This window comes from Primulina eburnea, chromosome 17 (assembly GCF_022965805.1).
Source record: "Primulina eburnea isolate SZY01 chromosome 17, ASM2296580v1, whole genome shotgun sequence".
NCBI lineage: Eukaryota > Viridiplantae > Streptophyta > Magnoliopsida > Lamiales > Gesneriaceae > Primulina > Primulina eburnea.
The window spans coordinates 6,202,969-6,209,091 of record NC_133117.1 but is presented as its reverse complement, the minus strand read 5'-3'; positions in this window follow the sequence as shown (position 1 = coordinate 6,209,091).

Sequence of the window (6,123 nt, the reverse complement as noted above, 5' to 3'; positions counted from 1 at the left end):
ATCGAAAACCTTATTCTCTCTTCTCTATATTCTTTCTCGATTCTTCTCTGTTACGTCTTCTGAAACTCACTTTCACGTGAGTTTCAAATATATTTTTTTTTCTTTTTCTTTTTAATTTTAATATTATATTATATTATATTAATAAAATAAATAATATAATATAATATAATATATACTATTTAACATTTTAATATCGGTATATCCCTTTGAACCAGTCAAACGATCAAATTTTCCAAAACTCAAAACATGAAACTTCTATATCTTTGAGTTTTCTATATTATATCCAAATCTCAAATCATTTGGACTAATACTCAGACAATTATGTTAAAAACCATAACATAATTACCATTTTGTCCTTAAAATTAATTCATTATGTTTCAACTTATTTACCAAAATATCATCAAAATAAATTGAATATTTTTCAACTTATTTACAAAAATACCATCAATACTATTTTATTTTCGGGGTCTCACAGAAATACTTGTATTCAAGACAAGAAATTCTTTGGAAAGGTCAGCTTTCATAGACTGGAAAGCTTCTTTGAGATCAAATTGCTTCTGGTTGAGAGCAAGAATTGAGTTATCCATGTTCTTCATACGGTCCAAAATCTCCTTCTGGCTGTCTTTTTCCACAAATTCTTCCTCGGGTTCGAAGAGGTCTAATGAAGAAAGTATTCTAGCCTTGATGGAGGCCAGTTGAGAAGAAGATGCCTTTTCGGTTGACTTGGAAGGCTGTGGTGCATCTATTTCGGAAGCTAAATCATCAACCGCCTTGTCATAAGCAACATAAGAAATAGGAATTGCTTCGTGGAGGACTTCTTGTGCTGCAAGACTGGTCGATGGATCCTCAGAAATAACAGAGATTATTGGCACGAAAGTTACCATTGTAGAGTCATCTTTAGGTGCACCAGGTGAAGATACTGACGGTTTTTGGAGAATGTCATGAAACATTAGAAGAATCCCTTGAGGTTCATCCACCTTTTACTACTTTACAAGTTAAAAAAGGTTCTGTTTCAATAATAACTAAAAATGAACAATTTGATAAATCTTCTAGTTCATCTGATGAAGAAATGCAAATTAAAATAATGCATAAGATGACAATTGTAAAACTTTTTTTATAAAAAGACATCACCAATTGATCTTAAAATTGAAGAAAAGAAAGAATATATTCAATTTAATGGAAAAGTCATTACTGAATGGAATATAGATGGAAAATATGAATATAAGATAAAAACTGTTATTAAACAAATGTTAATTATTCTTGTGCCACTATAATAGGCAATAATAATAGGCAAATTGCTCAAGCCATTATTATTGGTTTTACTGGCCAACTTCAAGATTGATGAGATTTTATCTTTTAAAAGAAGTAAAGAATAAAATTATTAAGTCTGCCATAATTGATCTTAATGGTAGAAAAGAATCCGATGCTTGTAATTACACTTATTTTCATTATATTATCTAATTTTATTGGAGTAATGAGCTTCAATTAGATCGATCTAAAGAACAATTAATGAATTTAAGATGCCCAACATTATCTGAATTCAGATTATATAAAGTTGTTTTTATGACAAAAGTGTTAATCAGAAATGATTGCAATACAAATTTCTGGAAAGAAAAATTTATTTCAGGTCTTCCTGTTCTTTTTGCTGAAAGAGTTAAAAATATACTAAAATCTAAATCTCCAACAAACTCTATATATTATTGTTCACTCACTTATGGTGATTTATTTTCACAAATAAATGTAGAAGGAATAAGTTTTTGTAATGATATCAAGTTAAAAAGACAACTTGATATGCAAAAGAATAAAATCAAAATATTATAGGTGATTTTTGTGAACAAATAAGTTTTCAATCAATACAATATCCTAAAAGAGATAAGAAAAGAAAAATGTTTTCTTTTAAAGGGAAAATTTATTATTCTAAAGATAATAATAAATTTTAAAAATATTTCAATAAAAAGTCTAAACATATTATAAAAAATAATAATCTAAATAAAGTTTCAATATGCTGGAAATGTGGAAAAATAGGACCTAAGGCTAATAAGTGTTATGTCAAGAAAAATATTAATAATCTTAATATAGATACTGATTTAAAAGAATCGTTAATAAATATCCTTCTTACCAAAGAAGACAATTTAAACAAAAATAATTTTATATCAATATTAATGATGATGAAATATTTGAAAAATCTATTAGTGATTCTCATAGCAATTCTGAAATTTCAGAAGTTAAAGTTTGTAATCCAGATTGTGGTTACAATTCATGCCCCATAAATTTTATGGAATAAAAAATAAATATTATATCAAATGAAAAAACTTTCATTTTAGATATTATATATCAAATAAAAGATCCTATAGAAAAAAGAAATGCTATAGAACATTATTTAAATATGACAAATCAAAAGCCAACTAAACTTGTACAAAATACAATACAAGAACATGAATTATATTCTTATAATAAAAAATATTAGAAAAAGCAAAAAATAAAAGGAAAGAAAACCTATATGTCTGAATTAAAAGGAGAGATAGATCAAATATAATCTGAAATACAATTTTTAAAAGAAGGAGTAAATACTCTTTGTATCAATAATAATAATAATATTTGGGAAAAAAATTCTACTTCTGAGGAAGAAGAAGAAGAAATGAAAGGATAGTATCTAAAGAAGAAAATGAAATAATCAAATGATATGTGTCAATAAAATTGATCAAATTATGTAACGACCCGTTACAGGCCCAGTGGACCGCCCATACGACCCACTGCCCCGATCGACTCAAGGCTATCCCAATCTTGGGCTCCCTCTATGGGGCCTTTTCCCTCATGGGCTTTCCATAGGCGTCGTACGGGTTACTCATAGAACTCCTCCAGCCCATGAACTGGAGTCTGTGCCTTCCCATGATCGAACCTAAGACCACATGGATATATAGGTACTTATCACAATCCTGGTACCAATTGTTTCGATCATGGGAAGACACAGACTCCAGTTCATGGGCTGGAGGAGTTCTATGAGTAACCCGTACGATGCCTATGGAAAGCCCGTGAGGGAAAAGGCCCCATAGAGGGAGCCCAAGATCGGGATAGCCTTGGGTCGATCGGGGCAGTGGACCGTATGGGCGGTCCACTGGGCCTGTAATGGGTCGTTACAAATTATTTCTCAAAAGTGGTACTCAATAGTAACAGCGTATTATTAATAAAGAATTTATAATTACGATCGAAGCACTATTTGATACATGAGCTGATGTAAATTGTATCCGCGAAAGAATTGTTCATTCTAAATATTATATAAAAAAAAACTACTCAATTCATAACAGCTGCTAATAAGCGACCATTTATAGTTAATTATAAATTTTCTGATGTGGCAATATGTAATTCAGGAGTTTGTTTAAATACAACTATTATTCTTATTAAAAATATTTCTACCCCTGTTATATTCGAAACACATTTTTTCCAAATATTTTCACCTATTAATAAATTAATGAAAAAGGTATATATACTAATATTAAAAGAAATAATTTTTTTTTTCATTTGCAACTATATCTATGTCCAAATCTATCAATATTTTACAAAAAAATAGTAACTAACAAAGAAAATTTTACTTTATTAAAAGATGAAATTATTTTTAAAAACATTAAAGAAAAAATTAATTATGAAAAAATTCAAGAAAAAATAAAAATTATTTCAGGAAACATATCTAAAGAGATAGGTGCAAAGAATCCTAATGATTTTTAGAATAGGAAAAAGCATCAAGTAAGCCTACCATATACAGATGACTTTAATGAGGATAAGATTCCTACTAAAGCAAGGCCAATTGTTATGGGGCCTAGACTTTTGAAATATTGTAAAAAAAAAAATAGATAGACTTCTTAAAAAAGAATTAATTAGACCAAATAATAATCCTTGGAGTTGCCCATCATTTTATGTAGAAAATACAGCTGAGTTAGAAAGAGGGGCTCCTAGACTTGTTATTAATTATAATAAACCGATTAATAAAGCATTAAAATGGATAAAGCATCAATTACCAATAAAAAGATTTCTTAAAAAAATTATTTAAAGGAAAGGTATTTTCATCATTTGATTTAAAATCAGGGTTATATCAAATTCTTCTAAAAGAAGAAATAAAATATAAAACAGCTTTCACAGTTCCATTTGGACATTATGAATGAAATATTATGCTATTTGAATTAAAAAATGCTCCAATGGAGTTTAAAATATTATGAATGAAATCTATAATCCATATATATATATATATATATTATCATAATTTATATATAATATGTTTGTAGGACCGAGCGCTTGCCGCTTTACCAAAAGCTATAGCTGGTGGTAATGGTGCAACTCAAATCTTTTAAACCGCACAACAGCTCAAGCACTATGGTTCGACCGCTCTACCAAGCAAGGACAATTATTGCACCCAACAATTTGTCTCCCAATAATTGCACTCCTTGCAATCAATGGGAATTGAACCCATGACCTTGGTTCTGATACCAATTGTAGGACCGAGCGCTTGCCGCTTTACCAAAAGCTATAGCTAGTGGTAATTGTGCAACTCAAATCTTTTAAACCGCACAACAGCTCAAGCACCATGGTTCGACCGCTCTACCAAGCAAGGACAATTATTGCACCCAACAATGTTCTTATTTATTCTGTGAATATAGTTCAATATTTTAAACATCTTAATATATTTATTCAAGCTACTAAAAGAGCAGGTTTAATATTCAGTCATAAAAAGTAAATTTTTTTTCAAACTAAGATAAATTCTTAAACCATTATATTGAAAATGGAATAATGATTCCTATAGAGAGAGCAATTGTGTTTGCTGATAAATTTCCTGATAAAATCAATACAAATATTTCTTGATAGTCTTAATTATGTAGGAGATTTTTATAAAGATCTCGCTCAAGACTGTAAATTAATATTTCAAAGGTGGAAGAAAAATCATCAATCATGGACTAATAGTCATACTCTAGCAATACAAAAAATAAAAGAAAGAGTTAAAGAATTTCTTTGTTTAGCTATTGCTAATCTTGAAGCATTTAAAATAGTTGAAACAGACGTCTCTGAAATTGGATATGGAGGAATTTTAAAACATAAAATAAATAATAAATCTAAAGAGATTCTTGTTAGATATACATCAGGAATATGAAATAATAATCAAAAGAATTATTCCACAATTAAAAAAAAAAAATTTCTTTATATATTAAATGTATCACTAAATTTGAAAGTGATATTTTAAATTAAAAATTTCCTATTACGATTTGATTGCAAATCATCAAAAGATATTCTTTTAAAAGATGTAAAAATTATAGCATCTAAACAGATTTTTGCTAGATGAAAAACTATATTAGCATTCTTTGATTTCGATATTATACATATATCTTAAAAATCTAATTCTTTACCTGATTTTCTAACCAGAGAATTTTTATAGGGATCCAACTTGAATAACAGTCCTAAAAAGACAATCAATGAGGAAAAAGCCTCTTAATAAACATATGACTAATAAAAAATTAATACAAAAAGGATAATATTCATTTAACGGATGTTAAATTTGATCATATTACAGAATTTGCAGACGATAATACTGCCTATGATATTCAGTATTATCATAATGCAATATTTGCATTAAAGGGTTCTAAAGAATAACTTAAATATCCGTATATACTTTCAGTATACATAAATTGTTTTCCTGCTGATAATGATCTAAAAGGTCTGTCACCTATTCATATAGCTTAAAGCTATTTAAATAAAGATTTACTTCCAATTTGTGGAAGAGAAACACGAGATTATTTTGAAACAATTCTAGTTGAAACCGGATCTATTGAAATTCAACATATGGATCGAGCTAGAGACTATGCATTTTCTAAAATGATGCTAATTGGAGTTTGCCTCTAGAACAAACTCGACAGTTAAATACTTTTCAAGCTTTGTCTAATATGTATAACTATCATGATTATATTAAGGCAGGAGATAATATCCTTATATATGAAAATTTTCAAAGATAATATCTTTATAATATCCAGCTGGATGATAATAATCAATTCTTACCAATCTGGTTCAAAACATTTTTCTTTCTATGGGGATTAATGCCTACTATATTACCCCAAAATGTTAAAATTATTTGGAAAAAATTCC